The sequence below is a fragment of the Choloepus didactylus genome, chromosome 8 (assembly GCF_015220235.1).
Source record: "Choloepus didactylus isolate mChoDid1 chromosome 8, mChoDid1.pri, whole genome shotgun sequence".
Lineage (NCBI taxonomy): Eukaryota > Metazoa > Chordata > Mammalia > Pilosa > Megalonychidae > Choloepus > Choloepus didactylus.
Window position 1 is genome coordinate 70224407 of NC_051314.1, and position 26522 is coordinate 70250928.

The 26522-nt window shown below is 36.1% G+C and overlaps 1 protein-coding gene and 1 pseudogene across 2 annotated transcripts in view; one reads left to right on the forward strand and one right to left on the reverse strand.

Annotated features, from left to right (window-relative positions):
* The window catches only part of TAFA2 (TAFA chemokine like family member 2), a 490256-nt gene that overhangs the window by 388495 nt on the left and 75239 nt on the right, over positions 1 to 26522 (forward strand). The gene's annotated exons all lie outside the window — the stretch shown is intronic.
* On the reverse strand, positions 10621 to 11857 carry LOC119543018 (annotated as a pseudogene).

Sequence of the window (26522 nt, forward strand, 5' to 3'; positions counted from 1 at the left end):
ATAAAAGAAATAAATCATGTGATTTGATATAAAGAATAATTGCTGTTGCTTCAATAAGTTATACAGGAATATCAATTTTATTGATAAGGAAGGATAATGAAGAGAAATTTAATCCGGAAAGAATAAGAATCCAAAGATAAAATCAATTGTTGATAAGGTTTTAAAGTTGGATATTTCTTGTGTGTTTTTTTCCTCACTTATCTCTATCTGCAGAGTTTGTTCACTGTTTGAAGTTATCTAATTATCATAGTCCCTTATGAGTTGATGTCTTCCCCAAGAAGGGATTTGGAGAAACCTGAACTGACCTCTTAGCAAAACATTGTACAAACACCAGGTCAGTACACAACTGTTTGGAGACTAATGACCTGAGGGTGTGCTTTATTGGAATGAAGCTGCAGACTGGCCTGAAGGTACTGTCAGTCTGCCAGATTTCCCTCTGCCAAAGCCAAAGTCATGGGTCAGGCTAAGATCAACATTGTGAGTCAGTGGAGTTATTCATAGCAGAAATAAGAGCTGATGTACAGGTAAGGAATCCAGCAGCAAGCTGTAACCACAGACAGCCTGATGCTATTGATCTTTCTGACTTCCTGCTCATGTTGCCAAATTCTCATTTCTCTTGAGTGGGAAGAAGGAGGAAAGAAACAGATCTTTATAAACTGGACACAAATCTACAACTGGGCCCTTGAGCAGAGTGATGGAGATAAGGGCAGAAGCCATATCTAAACTATGTTGATTCATGGTCCTTGTGAGGATTAAGTGAGCTAATGCATATAAAAGCATTTAGATCAGTGTCTGGTGCATGGAATAAACAGAGTGTGATAGTTGTTACTATCATTAAGTGCCATGAGAAAAGGGAGTAATCAATTTCAGTGAGAAGGGATAATGGTAAGAGAGTCTCTGGATCTTGAAGAGTGATCAGAATTTTGATGAGTTGATAGTGATTTCCATCCATAGTTTGGGGACCAGTGTCAGACTGATTGGTATAAGAATCATTTGTGAAAATTATTGATAATAGAGAATCTCTGGGATCTACCCCAGATCTCAGTTGAGGCTTCATAATGGGTATTTTAGACCTCCCCAGATTATTCTGTTGCACAGCCAGGTTTGAGATCACTGAAGTTGGGGATCTAGTTGGATTATAATGGCATAACAAAATGCAAGGATGTGTGGAGGGTTGGGGCATATTTGGAGTAATGAATTTAGCTCAGTGTAGCTAGGAAGTATAGGACATAAATTTAAAAAAAGGTGATTTGGGGCTATTTATAAAATGCTGTATTAGAGAAAAATGAGTTTACTGACTAGGCAATAGAGACTAATTGAAGATTGAGAAAGGTCTAAGAGTGATGTGCTTGGTTCTGAGAATCAGGAATATAAATTTGAATATTTCTGGGAAGAAAAAAATATCTCAATGAAGAAAAAAATTCATTGTTCTCAAATTATTTGCTATTACAACCATGCCCTGATTCCACTCACAGAAGATCTGCTTAATTGTTCTGGGGTGGAGTATGGGCTTTGATGCCACGAAAGACATCCCAGAAAGTCCAATCTGCAGCCAGGATTGAGAACTACTAGTCAATTCATGATTATGCTAGTAAAATTATTTCACAATTTCTCTTTCTCTTTGAACTCTTTTCACTTTCGGTTCACTTTCGGTTGTTGACTTTGCTTCTTATTTTTTGAGAAAACAACCCAAACCCATCAACCTATCATCTAACTGAATATTCTACCTTATCTTCTATTAGATCAAATGAACTGGCCATGCCCCTATTTAAGGTGCCCCCCTTATGTATGTCACAACATCCATCAACTCAAGGACTCATCATCAACTCAAAGACTTCACTTTCAATTTCTTTTCTCTCCTGCATCATCATTTATTTCCTATCTAGTGCATGACCCCTATGAATATAAATACATGCTATGTGTCACTCATATTAAACAATAAAACTCCCCTGACCCCCATATCCACTTCTTCCTTCATTTCTTTGCTCCAAATTACAGCAAAATTCCTCAAAAGAGATACTCCATTGTGCTGTCTCCACTTCTTTTCTTTCTGTTTTTTTTTTTTTTTTTTTTTTTTAACCATCTCAGCCAGGTTTTGGTTCCCGCTAGTCTCCTGAAACTGCATTTGCCAGTGTCATTGCTTATCTTCATGTTGCCAAAACTAATAGTAAACTCTTAACACTCACTTTGCTTGACACCTTAGCAGATATTGACGCAGAATATTCTTGTTTATCTCTTAAAATGTTTTTTCACTCTTTTTTTTTCTTGGAGACACCCTCTTTCCTGGTTCTTTTCCAACTTCACTGGCCTTCCTTCCACAGTGTCCTGTGAAGGATCCCTCTTACCTTTCTGGCTCAGTACTTGGACCTCTTCTTTCCTCTATCTAGACTCCCTAGGTATGGCCAGCCAATCCCATAGCTTTGAAGGCCATTTATACACTGATGCCTTGTAAATTATTTTTTATCTTCATTCTCAGCTTTCCCTCTTTTATACAGTCATATATCCAACTCCCTAAGTGACTTCTCCACTTTTATATCTAAGATGCATTTCAAACTTAGCTTTCCCAGTATCATGTTTTTGACTCCTTACCACTTGCCCAAATCTACCCTTGCTCGTTTTCCTCATCTCCATTCTTCCAGTGGCTAGGTTAAAACATTATCCTTGCCACCTCTCTTTTTCTCACATTCAACACCCAATCCATCAGTAAATTTTGTTGATTCCTTCAAAATTATATTCTTAACTTGTCACTGCCTGTATAGCTTCCACCTGATTTGCTAGCACAGCCTTTGTTCTGGCCTGTTAATAGCATTCTCTTTTACTCTCAAAGGTACCCTGTTTGTACAATGTCATTTTAGCTACTACCTTAATCCATTTATCTAACATCTCTCACCTGGACTATTGCTAGTGACTCTCAACTGGTCTCCCTGCTTTTATTCTTTTTTCCCTACAGTCTATTTTCCTCACAATAGCCAACATGAACTATTAAAACTATAACTCATCAAGTAACTTTTATGCTTAAAACCCTCTAGTAGCTTCCATCCTCAGTCAGAGTAGGCTAGGTTATGCTACAAAAATAAGTCCCAGTAGCAAATAACATAAAAGTTTATTTCTACTCACATATTATAACATGTCCATTATTGTGGTCTGTTGGGGAAAGGGGTGGTGATCTCTGTTCCATATAGTCCCTCAGGGACCCAGGCTAATAGAGGTTCTACCTTGTTGTAGCTGCACAATCTGGAACATGCAAACTTCTTGTTTGCTGTGGCAGGTGAAGAGACAGGCTGGAGAATCCTGCATGCCATTTCGCTGCCTCAGCTCATTGGTGCCACAGTCTTCCCACTTACATTTCATTGAGCACATCTAGTCAAAAGATCTTGACCAACTGAGAAGGGTAATTTTCCATGGCCTTTGAAAGGGTAGGAAAGCTAGAGATTCATGAACATGTGTAATGCCTCCCACATCATCTTCCTCAGAATAAAATCCAAAACCTTTATGATAGTTCAAAGATCATATATTATTGGCTTCCTGGATAATTCTCTGGCTACATCTCCTTCCACTCTCCTACTTTCCCACTCTACTCCTGCTGTTCCTGCCCCCTTGTTGTTTTTGAACGCTCTGGTCACATACCTGTTCCTGGAATGCTCTCTCTATATATGTAGGGCTGTGTTTCGGTTTGCTAATGCTACTGTTTTGCAAAACACCAGAAATGGATCGGCTTTTATAAAGAGTGTTTATTCAGTTACAAAATTACAGTCTTAAGGCCATAAAGTGTCCAAGGTAAGGCATCAACAATCGGGTAACTTCACTGAAGGATGGCCATTGACGTTCGGAAAACCTCTGTTAGCTGGAAAGGCACATGGCTGGCATCTGTGGATCACAGGTTGTGTTCCAGCTCCACTCTCAGCTCCTGTGCATTCTTCAAAGGGTCTGTCTTGGCTGCAGCACCTCCTTCTGTCTGTGAACACTTTTTTAGGACTCCAGTGATTCAATTAAGACCCACCCTGAATGGGTGGGGTAACACCTCCATGCAAATTATCCAATCAGAGGTCTTGCTCACAGTTGATTGAGTCACATCTCCATGGAAACACTCAAACAATGAATTACAATCTAATCAACACTAATACGTCTGCTCCCACAAGATTGCATGAAAGAACATGGCATTTTTGGGGACATAATACATCCAAACTGGCACAGGGTGTTTTCCTCATTCCATTTGGATGTCTAATCATATACTTTATCAAAGACATTTTTCATTACCACCCTTTGTAAAATAGCACCCCTCCATCACCAGTCTCTGTCCCCTTTGCCCTCCTTTATATTTCTTCATATCATTTATTTTCACTTGAGCTATCCTATTGCTTACACTTACTATTTATTTTCTGTCTGTTTTAGAATGTGTGCACCCTCAGAAGGAGGATATTGTTTGTGTTGGGACTGCTACATATACCCAGTCCCTAGAACAATGTTTGGCACATTGTAGCTTCTCAGTAAATATTTATTTAATGAATTAATGAATTAATGAAGTGACAGTTTAAATCAGAGCAGTGGATGAGCTACTCAGGAGGTGATATTAGGGAAGAGGGCTGAGAAGAGGACCTCTGAGGGTGCCTTCTTTTAAGAGTTTGCTAGAGGAAATGAATCCACTGAAGAAGACTGAGATAGGGAGAGAATCAGAAACATACTGTGTCATAGATGGAAAGGTAAAGAGTTTTAAAGGACTGGGTTCCTGCGTGGTTGAGGAGGATGAAAAACGAACATTGGATTGGACATTGTGTTTAGAAGTAGGAAAGCTATTAATGTTCTGATTATTGCTGCAGAACAAGCCATCCCAAATTTAGTGGCAAAAAGCACAACCATTTTATTATGAAATGTAAGAATTCTGTAAGGAATTTGGAAAGGGCAGAGTGGGAACTGCTTATCTGGTGCCCCAGCTGGGAACTCTCAAATGACTATTAGCAACTCCAACTGTGGCTGGAATCAACTGGAAGCCTCATTCCCATGTCTGGTGCCTGATCTGGCATAATTTGAAGATGGGACTCACCTGGTGCTGTCAAACAGCACACCTATAGGTGACCTCTCCTCTTGGCTTGGGCTTATCAACCTTGGTGGCAGGGATGTTTCTGAGAGAGCATCCAGAGAGGGACATCTGGAAGGTGAGCTTTCCCAGGGAAGCAGGCATAAGTTTAATGGCCTTTTTCTGACCTAGCCTAAGAAGTAACACAGTCTCACTCTGCTTCATTGTATTGGCTGCAATTGAGTCACTAAGACCAGTGGAGATTCAAAGGGAGAGTAATTAGATTCAAGGGGAGGGTAATTTCACATCACCTGTTGATCAGGGCGTGGCAAGATCTCACTGAAGGAGAGCATGTGGGAAGGGAAATGTCACTGCTGCCATCTTTGGAAAATACAATTTATCACAATTAGTAATTTTTGATACAACTGTTTAAGGATAGAGGTGAAGGAGGAAAGAAGTATATGTAGATTTCTGTTTAGGCAGTTTGGTGATAAAATAAAAAAGGGAGAAGGAAAGGATTAGATTTGAGAATGGGGCAAGTTTGGTTGATTTTGTGAGGAAAAATTTACTAAGACACATTACAGCTAAAAGAAGTGTTGGTGAGAACTTCTGAGAGTCCACCCAGTTGACATAAAATGGCATGAGTATCACTTGGCATGGTCGTGTGATTTTAACTCCAGTGATGTCCAGCTCAGGAGCAGAAGAAAACAGCAATTTTTACTCAGAGAAGATTGGCAGGGCATTAGCACTGAAGGTCCAAAGGGTGAAGGAATCTAGAGTGCTTGTGAGAGCATAACTAAAATGTTTGAGCAAGTAATCTGGTCTAAAATGAAGATCACAGCCCAGGGATGAGGATGCAAGGGATAGGCAGGGAGATCTGAGAAAGGTGAAGGATTTGAGGTTCTTCACACCAAACTTGAAATAGTCCAAACTCCTGATTTTCAAATGAAGAAACTGAAGTTCAAAGAGGTTAAGTGACCTGCTTAAGGATACTCAATTTGAGGGAAAGGAATATTTTTAAGTACTCATCCTTTCTTCCCATTCACTTATAATATCCTGGAATTTTGCAGGAGTGAGTGTTTCGGAAACTGCTATGTTCTGAGTAAGGGAAAGGGGAACAAGTGAATTCAAAGTCCTCCATCTCTGCTTCAAAGCAGCTCTAATGTGATCAGTTTTATATATTGGGGTTGCACGTGGGATTTTGTTTTGAAGAAAGATTTCACTGCTAAAAAAAGTTTGAAAACAATAAAGTAGATGTTGTCAAAGTCCTCTTCCATTTCCAACTTTCTGTTTCTACTATTCTGATTTCCTGTATGTCCCATAAACTGACAGCAAAGCAATTCCAGAGATTAAAGGTATGGGTAAGGGGAAGAAGAAGAAGAGTAAGTAACGATTGTTGACAATCTTGCACATGCTAAGCTCTGAGCTAGGGTCCTTACAGATGTGATCCTATTAAATCTTACACTACTGTAAAGCAGGTGTTATTATTTATGACTTAAAGGAAATCAAGGCTCGAAGAATTTAAATCAGTTGTTGCAGGTCTCTCAGCGGTTCAAAGCCAAACTCAGACTACAAAGACAGTTTTCTTAACAAAAACAAGTTCCAAAACTTTTAAAGTAAAAAAACTAGAAAAAGATGATGAGAGTCGATTGCTATGAATAAAATGTTTGTTTAGATATCAAAATTCTTATATGCTTGCTAGAGGTGCACTGAAAACATATCTGGCTCACTGTTAAAAAGACTGCCAAGGACAAAGCCAAATATCACAATCAGAGAATGCAATTCTGACGTATGATAATAGATCTAAAGTTGTATAAAAAACTTTAATTATTATTAAATTGTATTATTAAAATGCAAAGTACTCAAATTTTAATGTTTGACATTGTCATGTAGGAATAATAATTTCTCTGCACTGTCATCTTCTAGAATGCTCCTGCAGGCCCTCTACTGCATATTTGTGATGTGAAATAGGTACTCACCATCCACCAAAGTAGGTGGTGGAGCAAGACATTTTGGGGGTATCACATTTTTCTCTCAATTTTCTTCTGTTTTGTTTTGTGTTCTTTATATTTTGATTGAAAATAATTTGAAATAAAGATTTTGTAATCTTATCAAATGCTTATACACTCAATAATTCTACAGAGATCAGAATTATGACATAATTCCTATTATTTTACTTCATATTATTTACATTTTATAAAACCTTTTGGCTCAAAAAAGATATATGTTCTTCCTAAAGTTATCTAGCTAATGTGCTTTTTCCTAATATTCATTAAATAAATGTATTCCCCTATTTATCTAACATTTTGGATATTTTAAAACATTTTCAACATAAAATTAACAGCTTTCATTATAAAATGTTAATTGCTGTGGCATTTTACTCTTAAAAAATAAATTTGCATTTATACTTCAATTGATTGGTAATCATAAGGAATTTTTTCTCTAAGTTTCATATATTTATATTAACAGTGGATCCAGATGACATGCTGTCTTTATGTAATTATGTTCTTAATGTGATTACGTAGTAATTATGGTAATTTACCTATTCTATGATCATGAATCACACACAAGTTCAATGATGCCAGAAATGACATTGAAGTAGGCATTTGAGTATTTACCTTCCTCAAGGCCATGTCTGAAATTCAATCCTATTAGAAGATTTGGGTTTAATAATAAAGCTTAAGCCAAACTTAAGTCCAGCCCTGTTAAATACTCATCTCCTTGTCTGAACATAGGTTTCCAGTAGGCAGCTCAGGAGCCAAATATGGCCTAAGACTTTTTCAGTTTTAAATGGAATTAATGCCCATGAATATCTTACTGATGTGACAAGGCATTGTAACAAATTGAATTTGAAATTGTAATTGGGAAAAGAAATAAGGACATTATTAATTTATTCATGAATATATTGGTATTCAGAATCAAACTCTCTATGTGGAGTCATCAGATGGCTATTCGAAAGTTTACACATTATTCAGAGCTCAGGGGAATCACTATTCATTCTATTTAATTAAACTTTTGGAACTTAATACTGAGAGCTACCCTTAGTTGAAGTCCAAGAGATTTGGTTGAAATCATTTTGATTAAACTTATTGAATGCAGTTTATTTTTAAACTCTTAACTTTATATTTGGTTAATTCATGGAAGGGTTAGCAGATGATCTGATTGAAAGTAACTTCGTCACAAATTGTTCAAAACAATTCAATTAAGAAATTAATCATGCAAATATCTTAGTTACTATTTTAAAAAAATTAGTAATCTTGGTAAACAATTTTTCATTTTATAGTCAACCAATTTCTACCACCAAGCTTATTACTATTTATATTTATGTGAATAAAGTTGGTTATATCGTAATTTCTTCCATTTTTAGTAGCTTAATATAATTTTTGAATGTCTGGTGGGCTATACTTTATCATGATTAATGAAAAATTAATATGGTTCATACACATATGGATTTATGACCATGTATTGAGGCAACAATTATTGATTAGGAAAACGGATGTGGAGAGGAATTAAATGTGCATTTTAGTCATATAATTCTTTAGTTTGTGATTCTTGGGTTTCCAGTCAAATTGCAAATAATGAAACTGCCCATATTGGTTATCAGAAAATAATCAGATAAAACATAGATATGTGCTGTGTTATCAGAGATCGAGTGAAAACAAAACTTACTCAATTTGCTATCTTGCCCTCTTCCTTTCTGACATATATAATACTGGTCAGAGTGAAAAGAATTGATCAAATATTGCCTAAGGGAATTTGAAATTCTAGGTAGATTAGGTATATGGGTTTTTCCAAATGAGTTCATTGAGCTTGCAGATGCCATCACTAAACTGGTCAATAATCCTTAACACACAGTGCCAAATGGGACTGAGGCCCAAAAGGTGAACATGGACATATTTAATAAAATTAATTTATTTCCATATTAATCTCTTTATTTTCAGAAGTGAGAAGTGGGTCAAACAGACCATTTTTGAAGTAATGAATTTGTTATTAGAAGGTATTCAAGTAAAAATTAAGGAATCATTTGTTGAACATGTCATGAGGATTTATGCATCATCTAGAGATTCAAAATTCCCCAAATAATGTTTCACAGATCAGGAGATATATAAGATATTAAAATATATTAAGTTAAAAAAAGTTTCTATGGTCTATTGCTAGCATAAAAAAGTTAAACATGTCTCTTTATTGCAGGACCATCTTATATTCTTGCCTTATGAATCTTCAAGAAGGGAATTAACTTTAACTTTAGGTATTTTCCAAACTTTTTTGACTTTGATGCCCTTTATTCATATCTCATGGGACTACTGTCTCTTCAATTAATTACACTTCAATTAATTACACCTAAATGTTACACAAAGACTCTTCCAGCTCTGAGATTACTTGAATGCAATCACTTTTTCGAAGTACAACTGCACCGTTTGAAAGAAATGTAAAACAAGCATGATGTCTAGGAAAAGTTAATGGTAGAGAACCTCCTGTTTCCTCAATAGTAAATATATACATATACACACACACACATACATACACATACATATATACATATAAGCTTTTTTTGGAATCATAAGGACATAAGATAAGCAAGATGACAAAGATCCAAGTAACACTGCCATACACAAGATAGAGGGTTATTCTTCTCTCATAAAATTCTGAAATGGTATTGAGGCTCTGCTGCAAGAAGTCAGCAAGCAGGAAAGATTCTTCTCTCTTGTTGCTCCTCCCTCCTTGTGTGTATGCTGCATCTCTGTGGTCCAAGATGATGGAAAAGGGGGAAAAAAGCAAGCTATTTCCTTTTTTTTTTTTTAAACATATATTAGCACTGATTTTTGATTAAAATTAACAGTTTAAATGAAGAGCAGGACTAGAATAGTATTAAACATAAACTTCTGAAAAATTACATTAATATAAAAGAAGCGAAACAGACTAGCAGAAGTGCCCAAAGGGACAGATTGTATTATCACACTTGGGTGAAATATGCTAGTGAGGATAGCATAATACTCAGGTTACAGAAGACAAGGAGGAGGGGACAAACACAGAAGATGAATTTCCAGGTAGTAAGTATCTGGATTCCAAACTCTTCTGTGGCCTCAAAAATGTTCAGCATCTTCAAAAAATTCAGCAAGAGCTCTTTACAAAAATGACTGCAAAGTGTCTTCAACATGTTTTACTTGCCCATATGCACTTTGCTCCAGTTCATGTTCACCTCCTATACAGTGCAACCTCTTGTAATGGAACAAGGCAGGGAAGGGAGTGAATTTCTACTTCACCCATATTTTAGGGAGCAATACTGTGGCTATAGTTAACCCTTTCAGAACAGGCACCTTGATTTTGGTCCTTTATTTCTGAACATGAGAAAAAGGTAGAGTAGTACAAATGTTATTCCTAGGCTGCTACTAGAAAATAAAATAAAGTCCCCTGTCACATTCATGAAGGTGGTGATAAATGTAGGTATAAGAAGAAGACTGTAAACTTATAGAAAAGATAAACTTCTGGTTTCTAAACAAATTACAAAATTGATTTTTTACTTTATCCTTGAGATACATAAAAATGTAAACCAGTGGATTTAGTTACCAAAAAGAAACCTTAGCATCCTAGGCTTAGGTATGACCTTAAAGTTTGGCCTGAGCAAATTTTATTTTCAAGTTTTCTCCAAGTTTTTCCATGAACTCAAATATATTCAGGTAGTCAGAATGTTGCATGTTGGGTAAATCTTTAATGCAAGATGCCAAGTTCTTGGTCATGGAACCAGCCTCGATAGTCTCAACACAGACTTCTTCCAAAGCCTTTGCAAACTACCCAAGCTCTTTGTTGTTATCAAGCTTAGCTTAGCTCTGTGGGCTAACCCTCTGGTCCAGGCAAAAATGGAAGCGATGGGGTTGGTGGATGTCTCTTATCCTTTCTGGTGCATGTGGTAATGACATGTCAGAGTCCTGTGGGCAGCCTCTGCTTCTACTGTCTTGCCATCTGGACAAATCAGCACACTGGTCATTATGCCAAGAGAGCCAAGACCTTGGACCATGGAGTCCATCTGTACATCACCATCAAATTTTTTACAGGCCCAGATAAACCCTCCCGCTGATTTCATGGCTTGGGCCTCCATGTTATCAGTGAGCCTATGTTCATACCAGATCTTTTGGGCTTCAAGCTGGGATTTGTACTTTTTGTCATATATCTCCTGAAAGATGTCTTTCAACCGCCCAGTGTATTTCTTCACAATAGTGGTTCTGGTGCTCAGATGCAAAGAGCTGTCTGGAAAGAACTGTGTGCAGAATCTTCAATGGACTTATCCTGATTGTACGTCCCCATGGCAATGCCACCACACTCTTCAAAGTTACGTATTAAGTATGTCACCTCTTGGGCTCCATCACTCAGCATATAGATCATCTCTACTTTGCCAGGTCTTGGAACAACAAAATTGGTAGTTCTGTATTGACCCCTAAAGCGTGTCAACCTATGATGATGGGTTTTACTCATCCACTCATAAGCTGAAGGATATTTTTGTGGATAATAGCTTCCCTGAAGACAGTGCCATCCAGAATATTTTGGATGGTGCCATTGGGTGATTTCCACATTTGTTTCAACTTGAACTCTTCAACCCTCTTCTCATCGGGGGTGATGGTAGCACACTTGGCACCAATGTTATTCTTCTTTATAGCTTCTGCAGCATCCTTGGTGACCTGGACATTGGTGGCATTATTATTCTCTATGCCCAAATCATAGCTGTGCAGGTCTAACACTACATAGGGTAAAGTGAGTTTTTCTTTAATCAAGTCCCAAATGATTCATGTCATTTCATCTCCTTGCATCTATCTCTACTATAGAACCTCCGTGGATTTTCTGGGACATTTTGACTTTGATAAACTAAACCTCGACAGTGAAACAACTCCAAATCACACCCCAACACTGGTCAAACTTGCGGACTCAGCTGAATAATAAAATTTATCTCCTGCAGAAGCAGATGTGCAGGGGCACCACAGCCAATCATGCTCATACTCAGGAGCACACAGAGGCAATCCCAGCAAGGTACAGGCTATTTGCTTCCGAAATCATCTCTGCAGAAACCCAGGAACCTGCAGACTGGGATGCTACTTTCTTTTATGGGCATGACCTGGAAATTGCAAATTGTACTTCTACAGGCATCTCATTAGCCCAAATTGATGATAGCTAATGACATTTGTATTTCAAGTGACTGATAGGATTGTTCAATGAGCAACTGCAAAGGACTAGCGTTGGTTTTTTCTGAGAGGTTATATGCCCAACTAAAAATCTGGAAGTTTTGTTACTATAAAAGAAAGAGAGTCTGGATATTAGAAAACAACTAACAATCTGCTGTATGGGTTATACCATCAGTTTAGTTGCTTCTGATGACATAATTTTTTTAAGGAAATGTTGCCTCTAGAAATTAAAACTGTATTTCTTTACTGGGCTTCTGCCTTTCCCTTAAATATATATCATAAGAACCAGGAAAATCTAGAAAAGTAAAAGGGCAATAATACCTCCAAACTAAAGAGAACTAGAGATAGATAGATAGATAGATAGATAGATAGATAGATAGATAGATAGAATGAGTAGGTGAAGTAACACAGGCTATACCATGCATATGCATCTTGCTGTGAGTCACAGCTGAGAACAGCACTTTACATTTAAGGTGATATGCTCTGGACACCGGGGAATTCATGTTTGCTTTGTTGAAAAGCTCTTGGATTGCCTAACTCATAGGCACTCAGTTATTTAAAAATAACTTGCTTTATGGTAGCATTAAGGCTTTATATTTTTGCACAACAGAGTCTAAGCTTAGAACTGGCTTCCTAATTTTCTCTTTTCATTTCAAAACTTTCTGTCATTCTGTATTTCCCACATTTCTTTTCAGCATTTAATGAATAGTCACTTTGACAGCTAGTTTACATCCATTTTCTCACTTAGCACACCATTTCAAATTTATAAATAAGGACTGATAAATTAATAAGTATTTATGAGCACCTCATCTGCATAGAACTGTGCTAAATGCTATGGAAGATGCGAAAAAGGATAGGAGTTGATTCCCACCAGACTGTATGCTACACATATTCTGAAAATGGAAAGAACACGAGAAAGAAGAAAATATTATAAAACAAAATGCAAATTATAGGACTAGTAGAGCACGGTGTTATCTGCTTGTCTGGACATAACACTCATCATCAAGAAATAACTTGCTTCCCATAGCTGAAAGCATAGGTGTTATAATCCTCCATGTAGCTGTCATTGCTTCATTTTAAATTCAGGGTGATGTATTAAGAAATAGAAAGCACATCATAAAATTTCCCAAAGACTATATGTATATGTATACACCTATATATATTCAGATTAACTTCATGTTTTATATCTAAATATTCATAATATGCATATATATTTATAAATAATTCAGATTTTCTGAACTTTCATCAATCCCTCCATATATCATGGCTATGCATATGATCCACTATTTTAAATCCACTGGCTCTACATTGTATTCAAAATAGGGATAGATTTTTTTTCCCTTTGGTTTTCGCTAAAAGACAAGGGAGTTGCTGTGTTTCAAAGGTCGTGTGTGCCCAAATAAAAAAATCATATTTTGTTGCTTTCTTGTTTTTAATTCTTGGCTTATATAATTCTATGGAATCTTTTAATAAACCATTTCTTTTCATATTTTGTAAATACTCAGATCAGACCTCCTCTTTTGACTTGTAGTAAGACAATTGCCATACCCTGAAAAAGTCACTAAAAAAGACCAATTTTGCCACCTTGAAAAGGTGCTATTTGTAGTAACTATCTACACCTTTTCTCTACCAGCTTACTTCTTTACCCATTGCAAGCCCAACAGTCAAACGAGACAGCAGTTTTAGAGGTCTCCTCATTTCCACCTCTCCTTGACCTCATTCTCCCCTCCTGTCTCCCCTTCAAACTTCCCTTTTCATTAGCTCTTTAAAGTCAACATGTCTCAAACTAAACTTTTTCCTCCCACAAGCCAGTCCTGCTTCTTAAATCTCCTAATTCTGTCAATGATGCTTCTGTTCTCTCTCCTCCAGGTTTGAAACTTCAGAGTCATTTTCAGTTTTCTCTCTATAGTCTCATCCAGTCAGTGGAACAATTCACCCAGAGCCCTCTTCCACAATGTCTCTCTCTTCTGTCTGGATCTTCATTCCATTTCATAACAGTTCAGACCCTCATTATTTATGAATTGACATGATGCCTTGTGCTCTTGCTTTTTCTGATTAACCATGATGACTTTTAAGCCAAAATCATTTGTTCTGTGAATATGCCCCTGATTATTACCTGTAAGTTATCACTATTTTTTTCCCACAGAATATTTTCTTCCATGTAACCACTTGAAATGTTATACATCCGTTAGACTCAATTTTATTCCCATTGTCATTTATCTGAGGCCAATTTTTAAAAACGTGGTATTGATGGGTTCATACTAGCAATTTTACCTTGATACAATGCATTTATTTTCTTTTGTTCTAAAACTGTGATCAAAGGATTATGAACAAATTTAGTCTCTTTCGCATTGACCATACATTCTGAAAACTTAGTGCAAGCAAGTTGCAATTTTCCATAAGGCAGTAACCATGTCATATTTATATCTATAGTCCCCAAAGCACCTTTCACAGCAAATTCCACAAAACAGAAGTATATTACATATTTAATTATGAATGAATGAATTTAAGTTAAGTGACTTGTTAGTATCAGTATTACTGGATCTTAACTGGATGTAGGGAATGGCCAAAAAACTAGTCTGTTACTTTGAGAACAGGTTCCTCATTTATTTTCTAAGGTGTGCTTTTTTCAATTTTCTGAGAGAATATACTGTTATAATTTTTTTGAAATTAAATATTGTTTTTCTAGGGTAGATAAAATACATCAGTATGCTTTTTACTACATAGTTTCATGGCGCTAATGAACACTGTACACAAAATGGAGGCATGAAAAGACCAAAATTACCTTCAAAGCTGTCTTAGTCATCTATTGCTGCATAATAAATTACCACAAACTTAGTGGCTTAACACAGCACACCTCATTTACTATCTCATGGTTTCAGTCCAGGCACAGCTTTACTGGGTTCAATGCATCCAGGTCTCACCTGGCTGCAATCCAGATGATGGCCAGGCCTGCGGTCTTATCAGAAGTGCAACTGGGAAAGGATTTGCTTCTAAACTCAGGTTATTGGAAGAATTCATTTCCTTGTGCTGTAGGACTGTGGCCATTCTCAGCAACTATAGGCTACTAGAAGTTCTCTGCCGTGTGAGATTCCATTTACTTCATGGCAGCTTGATTCTTCATAGCTGATGAGGAAGAGAGGCCCTAGAGCCAGTCTGCTAGAAAGAGAGAGTCTTATATAACATATACATATTCATGAGAGTGACTTCCACATCCTATCCATATCCGTTGCCATATTATACTGATTAGAAACAAGTCAGATGTCCCAGCCATAATCAAAGAAAATTGATTAAACAAGGCCTTGAGCATCAGGGATTGGGGATAATGGGGGCCATGCTAAAGTCTGTCTGGCTTTTTGGCATGTGAGTTCCTATTTGTTTAAGCATGAGTCCTGCTTCAGGTTCTACTATAATTAGTGTTCTATGAGAACTACCCCCCCCCACCACTGTCATTTATTTTTTTTTTTTAACTCCTGCATTCTTACTGATAGGTTATAAACATAAGAAGACCTGAGGGGTTTGGATGGGAAAGTGTTTTAGTTTTCTGTTAAAATGGGTTAGCTTAACAACAGGAAATTATTGGCTTATAGTTTGAGATGCTAGAAGGCTTGCTTCCTCACAGCATCAGTATCTTTTCACTGGCCAACGGTCTTTGGATTTCCTGGCTTTTCTGTCACATGACAATGTACAATATCTTTTCCTTTCTCTTCCGAGTCCCTTTGCCTTCTGGCTTCTGGCTGCGCCTCATGGCTTCTCTTCTATGTCCAATTTTCTTTGCTTATAAGGACTTCAGCCACATTGGATTAAGATCCTCCCTCATTCAGTTTGGGCACACCTTAACTAACAACATCTTCAAAAGTCCTATTTACAAATGGGTTCACACCTGGGGTTGGGAACTGAGCATACTTTTTATGGGGTACATGACTCAATCCCCGACAGGAAGGAAGATTACTTTTGCTTGATGGTTGTTTTAAGAACTAAAATCACTCCAAAGTTCAGACTTCAGATTCCGAAAGAGGAGTCACACCAATACAGAACGTCATGTACAGAACAGCCCTGGGAGGTCATCTAGTACAACTATTCATATTACTCACTTGCAGACAAAAGTGCTCAGAGGTTAAAGATTGAAGCTGCATTTGTGGCTCACCTGGAGCCCCTGAACTTTAGGTAGCAAAGTTGCTGGGCACCTTCACTGAAATTAATTCAGTTAAATACAGCTTACTAAGATTGGCATTGGTCCAAAAAATCAGGTTTTAAAAGGTTTTTATAAAAATTTTTTAATTGGTGTAACAGTGGAAATTATGCAGATATTATGTTCATTTGGTATAAGATGAATAAAATTTAAATATGTTTTACAGGCATACAATTTTTAAAATGGGCACTTTTATGCATCTGGAGTTTTGAGTTTATACAGAAAGAAATTAAAAAAAAGTAACTCATGTAATTTCCTAAGAGTTAGGCATAATTCTATATAGAAAGCATATGAAATGACTGAGTAGTCAAGATGGTAGTCAAGTCATGAAAACATAAAATACCTTTATCTTAACCTTGGCTATAGTCCTGATGCTTTCCTGATACTGTTTATGCTCTACAACTTGGATTATTTGTGTTTCCCTCCAACTGAATCATTCATTTATGCATTCATTTATTTACATATAGATACAACTTAGTATGTACTAAATAGACATTATGCTAGTGAATACTTAGTCCTTACTGTTAAGTACCTCATAGTTTAGTGTGGAAGAAGGAAGCATATTCAAAATTATGCAATAAGCTAAAAGCTTGGTGGTATGAACTAACTGTGGAGCAAATCCACAGGAAGGGAACAGTTCCTGTGTCTTAGGGAGTTGGGGAGACTTTCGGAGGAAATGATATTTAACACCAGGAAGAAGCACAAATGAACAGAGTATCTTGTCCTACCTACTGGTTCCTTCGTTTTCTAGCATTCTGTATTCTCTCTATTTTGAAACATTACAGTTATGTTTTGATTCTGACTTAAAGTATTTAAGTGGCTTTGAAATTTGAGTAAATTGGAGTGGGGGATGGAGGTGGAAACAACAGCATTCATTTTCTTTACTACTTGATACTGCTCCCAATTAAATGCTACTCACAGCCTCATGGCGTACGGACACCTGCATTGATGAGTGCTTAAATAGGTGTTTTATTTTGGATCTGCAGTGCTCGAATTACAAGATTTAAAATGTGAGAGAACCATTTATCAATATTTTGAATTCATGTTTTTTCATCTTCGGTAAAGAGTAAGGTGAGCATTTTTACCTAGCTAGAAAAAGTCAGGAGATATGTTCATCTTACATATAACATGTAGTTCAAATTGCAGTAAGATGTTTCAATACCCTCATTTAACTGTGTGTGTGAGTGTGCGTATGTGTGTGTGTAAAGTCTTATCAAATGAAGTGTCAACCCTCGAGGGAGTATGTCTTCATAAAAGAAAAGGAGAAGCCAAATTTGAGCTAGCCATTGCTGAATACTTAATTTGTGCAGGTAATAATGAATACTGCGTCTCTCACTAATCAATTAAGGTATGGTCCAGACATCCTTCCAAGGTTTATTAACAGATTATATCCACTGAATGCATAAAATTTTCAAAGAACCAACATCTCTCTATATGTATCCTCTTGTAAAAATTTCATAGAATATTAGTAGTAGAATTGTATGTCAGTGAGTTCTGTTCCTTTATTTTACTTATGAGATCCAGAGATTCTGGATGGGTTCCCAAGTGTTCCTACTTGGAAATAAGCTTGGACTAGAATCCATCTGCTTTTCCAAGTACAGTTTTCTTCACTTTTTTTTCCCGTCATTCATTCACAAAGTCACCACATAGTCAGGGAGGTCCTTGGTTAGTAGGATTGAAACAAAAGGTGGTATAAAATTAAACTTCCTTTCTCTTTCTTTTCTCTCTTCCCTCTCATCCCTCCCTCTTCCCTTCTCCTCCTTTTTTTTTTTTTATATTCCTTACTTTGACAGACTTTATGATGGGTATTAGGAATCCTTGAGCTCACAATATGATAGAAAGGGAGAGAGAGAGAGAAAGACAGATAGAGACCAACCTGGAGGCAGGCAGACAGATACAACACTGTTACTGCTTATTTGAGTTAAGTAAAAATCAAAGAGAGAATGAATGTAGATGTTACCAGTTAACCGAAGCTTGTATTTCCCTCATTTTTGGGGTATTTTGAGACAGATTTGGGGTTACAAAACTGCAATATTGTTAACTGTTAGTCTCTAGTTAGTTGGAATAACTAACCCTCTCCATGTCTAGACCACCATTTGATAACCTTTACTGTTAATGTAAATGAAAGAGATGCACTGTCCATCATTATGTCATCATTGATCTAAGTGTAATAGAATCCTTGACTTAATGAAGTGCCTTACAAGGTAGCTTCAATTTTATCTTCTTGACTATTTTCTCACTGTAATAGAATTTTATAAAAAAAGAAAAAATCGATGTCTTAAGGGTCTTGCCTTTTTGTTATCCTTATGTGTTTATTCTGCTGATTTGGAACAAGAAATTACTTTGGCAGAGTTGGTAACTGTTGGGGTAGGAAAAACATGTAAACAAAATTTTCTTTAAAAATTCAATAATGACTATTAAGAGTAGGGTTAATATTTTTATCAGCTTTCTGGATAGGGTAGAGTGGCTGTTTTCAAGATCAGCTAAACTTATAACAAAATTTGGAGACAAAATGAAGTTTTATTATTATTCCACAAATTTATCTATGGGTTCTAAAAAGAAAAATGAACAACGATTTTGGAACTTAAAATTTTTTTGGGAAGTTTTCTGCCCCCAGATGTTGCTGCATTTAAAAAATTTAATAAATTGCATGGAAATGGGACCAAAAAACAACCTTCCAGGTTATTTGTCAGATTTCCAGTATCATTTCACAAAATGGAAACCAGAAGTTGTTCTGAGCTGAAGTCATTATGTATTAGATAGTAAACATGTGTTTTCGACAAGTGAATAGTTAGCAAATTAGGCATCTGGATGAAGTGGAATTTTGGATTCCTAATTGCATAATTCACCTCTGAACATCTGCCAAAGGAAAAAGAGCAAAGAATGTCAGGAAAGATTTTATAAGCTGATAAACAGAGAATGGTAATGTAGTATCTTAACAAGTTTTTGAGTTCAGATCTCTGGTATCCACAACTAATACTATTTCTGTGATTAACCAGAGATATTTAAATTTGCATAAGAGGTACTCTAAGGACATGGAATTCACCTAATTATAAGAAAATAGATATTTGCTTATCTTCACATGTTAATTTTGGAAAGATTTTACAAGTGCTAGAATCTGATGTATGCTGTAGCCTTGATGACAGTGGCTGGGTTAGAAGAATTAAAAATATACTCTTTGAAATAATATTTTTTGGTAAACACAGTTTTGCTAATACATTTAAAGGCATACATTTTAAAAACTTTTAACTTTATAAATTTAACAATGCTGTCTTCTCTGTTTCTCTATAAATACAAATTATTATTTCTTAATGCTCTACACAAACATACTTCCTATTGTTCTATTTTTCACTTGGATAAGTGGATACAAATATCCACAATGACTGAACACTTTCAGAGTACTGAACACTTTCAGAATAAAATATGCAAGAGAATATAATTATTCAGTAATAACTGCTAGTGAACATTTTTACCTAGCTAGAAAAAGTCAGGAAATATGTTCATCTTACCTTTAACATGTAGTTCAAATTGCAGTAAGATATTTCCGTACCCTCATTTAACTGTGTTTGTGAGGAACAGGAGATTTTGTTTAGAGGTAATGTGCAAAAGTGAAAGAAGAAAGGGTTTGAATCCCACCACTCTTAGAAAATATATAAACTTAAACAAATTATACTCTTTGAGTATCATTGGTTAAAAAAAAAGCATTATTGGTGTAATTGAATGAGATACTGCTTATGGGGCATTTTGATAAAACAAAATTTGGCACTCAACAATATTACAGTTTTCTTGCCACTGAACTTTTCTTACTATATAACTGTTCTGAATAGAATTGTTGGTTATTAGAACTAGAAAGGGATTTATCAGTCACAATTCAAAAATTGTCTTAGAGTCTTGTGAGTGAGAAATATCTCAGGGACACCTAAAGGAGGTGTGACTGGACTCAAAATGGGCATGGCTTTGGAATCCTATTCCAAACTTCATCAGACTGAAGCTCAATTTAGGGGACTTTGTTCTATACATTGGTATGCAATAGCATTTGAAGAAAGGATCTCACTGTATCAGTCAGAGTTCTCCAGAGAAACAGAAAAGACAGGATATGTATATAAGTATTAAGAGATTTATTGTAGGAATTGACTTATGCAACTGTGGGGATTGGTAAGTCTGAATTCTATAGGGCAGGTAACAAGTTGGAAACTCCAATGAAGGGGACCTTGAGTTCCGCACAAGAAGCAGGCTGGCTGAAGTAGAGATAGAAATTCATCTTTCTGACTGCTGGAATCCTCAGTTCTCACATCAAGGCTTCCAAATGATTGAATCAGAAGACTCCTTTCACTGCAGAAAGCAATCTCTTTTTTTGATTGTAGATGTAGTCTGTCATTGATGCAATCAACTGCCTAATGATTGAAATCCACCTACAAAATACTCTCACAGTAACAATCAGGTTGGTTCTTGGTTGACCAAATAGCTGGACACCATAGCCTAGCCAAGTTGACACATAAAATTAACCATCACACTCACATTTAATAAATCCATTCATTTTAGTCCACACCATCCTGATTTTACCCATGAGAGGTCTGAAGTCTGGGGAGGTTATATTATTTATCCAAGGTAAATAATTGCTTTGGTGTATTTACCTATTAAACACAAGTAAAAGAATGTGAACTTTCAAATGAGCAATTTTTATTGACTGTGATTTAACAGATTTGATTTGATAACGAAAGAGAGATGTGACAATGTTGGACAGCATTAGTTAAAGATTTAGTGAAAGATAAGAAGATAAAGAGAAAGTTGGGGCTTCAGAAAAATGATCAATGTCAATTGGCTGAAAGTCCCAATGGAGGAAGATGTGGATTCTTCTCCTGATGAGGATGGCAGGCATCTTGATGCTGAATTATGAGCTGGAATGAAAAAGCTGATGTTGAATGCCTGGGAGAGTCTGTTTTGGCTAGTTGGCAGCCTTGGGTATTGCTGAAGAATGATGGAAGCAAGGAGTGAAGGTAACTGAATAGCAGAGGCTCCTTAGAGCAATCATTGTGATTTAAAGTTTCTGAGAATGAAGTTTGGAACATTTGGAAAAAAAAAAAAAAAATGCCTGGAGGAAGGTAGAGGTTGGTTGAGGAGACTGCAGAATTGTGTCAATATGTCATTTTGGGATGGCTGATTTATGTTTCTTTTGGCCATTTTTATACAGCACTGTTATTGCTTTTTGCTAAAATTCACTCATTGTGGCCTTTTTATGGCTGCTCTGTGCTGCACTAATCTACATCAGAACTGGAAAGAGTTATGGCATCAGTCTTTAAAGACCCAGGGCATACCTAGTTGCCACTTAACACAGAAAACATCTTTAAAGCACTAACTTTAAGATGACCTTTGGAGTAGGAAAAAATTTTAAAAACTCCTTCTTGGAGGAAAAAAAAAATCCTTGTCTAGGAATTGATTGTGTATGTTAAGATTTTCAGTAAGTCAAAATAATCATATCACTAAAATAAAACCATGCAAAATAAATTGTTCATCATACAGTCTATCTATATAGCATATTTTGGCACTGTACTCCATTGATAATATTATCCTAATAATTATATATTATCCTAATAAATATTTTATTTTCATATAATCATTATTATTATCACTTCATTACTATTTGGTCCTGTCATATGCAGGTAGAACAGGAAGACATGTTTATTTCCGCTTATAGGTTAGGAAATTGGGATGCAAAGATTAAGTTATCTGTTAAGGCACTAACAATAGTGTTAGTGTGAGGTCAGGATTAGAACCTTGTCTTCTTAATATAAGTCCACTTCTCATTCACTTTTTCAGGATGTCTTCATGTAGCATATAATGTAACAGTATATATCATGCTGCTAGATATATTGCTATCTCAATCACTGTGTTTATATGTAGTCTCTTCAAATAGATTGTGAGCTTTTGGAAACAGCAAAAAAAAAAAAAAAAATCTTTTATTTCCTTTGTTCTCCCAAACCTACTAGACAATAAATACTTATTATTAGCTCATAATTTCTCTTAGGCATAGATATTATAATATATATCATAATAATAGCTGTCTTAGTGCCACCTCTGAACACAGAGAAATGGATTAGGCAGTATCTTTGCCCTCAAAGAGCTCAGTCAGGTAGGAGAAGATAGACAATGACTATGGCAGCCTCCTTGTTATTCAAGTCTCAGCTTAAATACTTCCTCAGTAAGAACTACTCTGACCCCTGATTTAAGTTACTGTCCTTCCCAAATCTTTATATAGTTTGTCAACTCCTGAAAAAGGACTTTCCCAACTATTCTATTTAAAGAAGCCCTTAGACCCACAACATCTTATTTTATTTTCATTGTAATGCTTATCCCTACTTATATTTTCATTTATTCATTTGGTTTATTATCTACCTCGTTTCACTAGAATAAAAGCTCCATGAAAGCAGGGGCGTTGTCTGTCTTGTTCACTGCTACATCTCCAGCTCTTTGAAAAGTAGATGTCCAACAAATATTTAATGTATGAAGGAAAGAATTTTATCTAGCTTCATGAATTTAAATACTGTCTAAATACTGATGACTCCCAAATTTTATCTATAAAATGTATATATCTAGCCTTTACCTGTCTCCTGAGTTACAAACAAATTATTTAATTGCCTATTTCTTATTTCTTTCTGAATGTCTACTATGCATCTGAAACTCAACATTTTCAAAATAGAGCTCTTTACATTTCCCTTCCCTTTATCTTTCCCTTTCCTGGCCCAATCTGTTTCTTCTACAGTATTCTCAACGTAATAAATGTCATCATTATCTACCTATTTGCTCAAATCAAAACCTATAGATATGATCCAATGCCTGTCTCATTAGAACTGCCTATAAAATATATCTCAGACCCATCCACCTCTCTACTGTTTCTACAATCACCATTCTCTCTACGTAAATTATTTAACACAAAGCCTTCTGTATTTGTTTTCTATTGCTGCTGTGACAAATTACTACAAATGTAGTGGCTTAAAACAACACAGATTTATTATCTTACAGTTCTGGAGATAAGAAGTCTAAAATGGGCCAGCAGGGCTGTGAGCCTTCTGGATGCTCTAGGAGAGAATCCATTTCCTTTCCTCTCCTAGCTTCTGGAGACCACCTGTATCCCTTGGCTAATGGCACCATTGGACATCTTTGAATTCAGCAGCATAACATCTTCCAATCTCGTTCTTTCTGTTGCTGTCCTAATATCCCCTTTCTTATTCTGACCCTCCTGCCTACCTTTGTGATTATGTTGGACCCACGCAGATAATCCAGGGTAATCTTCCCATCTCAAGATATTTAACTTAGTCACATCTACAGAGTCTCTCTTGCCATGTAAGGTAACATATCCACAGGCTTCACAGATTAGGTTATGCACACCTTTGGTGGAGAGGGTAGGATTGTTGTTTTCACCATACCTTCTACGTGTGCTTCTTACTTGTATTCTAAACCATTTTCTAAACCATTCTTCCCCAAACAGCCAATATAATCCTTTTAAAACCTGAATTAGACCTTGACTGTCTTATGGTTCAAACTCTTTGATGTCTTCCCATTGAACTCAGAAAAAATCTGAATTCCTTATTTGGTTCACAAGGCCCTGCATCATGTGACTCCCATCATCAGTCCAACCTCGCCTTGTGCCATTCTCTACATTGCTCACTGAGAAGCAAATAGAGTGAGATAAGGCTTGCAATACATATGACTGTTTCTCAAATATGCCACTAACTTTCCTCACCTCAAGGCCTGGCTCTAGTTGGTCCCTTTGGCACAAATGCTCTTCCTCTGTTTCTTCAAATGGCTGCCACTACCCCATTCCCCTGTGCTAAGCCTTTCTGTGCTCTAACATATAACCTTGTTTATTTCCCTCCTAGAAATGGTCAGAATCTGCCATTATTCTGTTTATTGTTTACTTCCTATCCATAGCCCCTTCTAGAATGTAAGCTTCCTGAGGGCAGTGTTCTCCTGTCTAGTATTTCTAGTGTCCCCAGTACTTAGTACAATGCCTGGAATAAATGTTTTCAAGCATTTTTATAAATGAATGAATAGATGGATAGACATATCAATAATTGTAAAAGTAAGCCTTATTGAAGATTTGTGCATAATTTGCATAATTAATTACATGATTTACATGATTTATTCATTTAAGCCTCACAACAACCCTATGAGATAGGTATATTTATTATCCCCATTTTGTAGGTGAAGAAAGTGAGACTCAGAGAGGCGAAATGATTTTTCCAAGGTCACAAGCCAGAAAATAAAGCAAGGTTCAAATCCAGCCAGTGTGACTGTAGAACCCATCTATTTTTTTTTAACATTTTTTATTGTGAAATATAATATATATGAAGAAAAGTGATAAATTTCAAAGTACAGTTTGACAAGTAGTTATAGAGAAAATTTCCAAGTATAGTATGGGCACAGTTTCAGGTATTTCCTTCTGGCTGTTCCAATACACTAGAAACTAAAAAGAAATATCTGTATAATGATTCAATAGTCATAATCATTTGTGAATTCTAACTTCTCTGTTACAACTCCTCCCTCTTATTTGATCATTCTCTCAATCTTCAGGGATATTTTGGCAATGACCATTCTAACTTCTTCATGTTGAAAAGGGGTGTCAACATTATGGGGAGGGGGAATGCAACTGGTTGATGTTCTGGGAAAGACTGGTACCTCTAAGTGTCAGGGCTTATCTCACATAGGAACAATCTGGAGGTTTTAAGTTTCTGGAAAATAAACTTAATAAGTAAAACTTTTATAGAGTCTTAGATCCCTGGGTTTTCTTTAAGGTTTTCAGGAATACTGTTGGTTGGGGCTTGGCATACCATGGCAAATTGCAATATCTGGCTGAAGCTTGAATAAGAATAATCTCCAGAATGACCTCTCGACTCTATTTGAAATCTCTTAGTTACTGAAACCTTATTTTGTTACATTACTTTTCCCCCTTTTGGTCAAGAAGGCTTTGTCAATCCTTATGACGACAGGGCCAGGCTCAACCCTGGGAGTCACGTCCCATGTTGGCAGGGAGACTTACACCCCTGAAGTCATGTCCCATGGAGGTAGGGAGGGTAATGAGTTTATTTGCAGAGTTTGGCTTAGAGAGAGAGAAAAACCCATATTCATAAGTGTAATGTTATACTGGTAGTGCCAGCCAGGAAATTTGGGTACAAAAAAACCCCCAGAAAACAAAAAGAGGACATAGTTTTGGCCTGGAGGAGGAGAGCTAAAAGTGCAAATGAATAAATTAAAATACTAGGAAAATTACATGCTAATTTTTGCCATAATCTTGTTATTGTTGGATTTGCTTGTATGAATATTGAAATGTTTTCTAAGACAGAAATGCCATAAATTAACTGAAAGCAAATAGAGTGAGATATGGCTTGCAATACATATGACAGAAACAAAGTTAAATCCCTACAACATAAATCACTTTTAGAAAAATGGATAAGAAAAAGAGAATCTTATGAAGAATAAATCCATGACCAGGCATTTCATTAGGAAAGACGTACAAACTGCATATGAATAAGGAAAAAGTTCAACTTACTGATAATCAAAGAAGGACAAATTAAAGTAATGAGATAACTTTTGCATATAAAATTAGCTGAGTTTAAAAATGGACTATTCATCACGGTATTATTAATAATAGTGGAAAAACGAATACAACCTAATTTTCTAATAATTCACTGTTACTAAACACATCATGATATAACCAGTTGACGGACTACTATGTAACCATTACCATGGTGGAATTTAAAAAGTAGGTTACTGAATAGTAAGTATCATTTAATGCTGCTTTTGTAAAGCATTTTTATGTGTATGTTTTTAGAAGAAAATAAGGGAGGAGATGTAGCAAATAAATTAGGGGATTATTTTTCCTTTTTCATTTATGTATTTTATGAAAATTTTAAGAACATTTATTAAAAAGAATGGTAAAATATAAAATAAAGGCCATTGTAGTAATATAGGGAGAATAGGATGAGGCTCTCTTTAAATTCTAGCCTTCCAGTACATGCTACACTTGATCGTTAGATTCGTCTAGCTACTATAAAACTGTTAATGGCTTCTGCTATCTGCTTAACAAAGTCAAAATTTAGCTTGATATTCAAGATCCCCTATGAACTGCTCCCAAATAGTCTTTCTA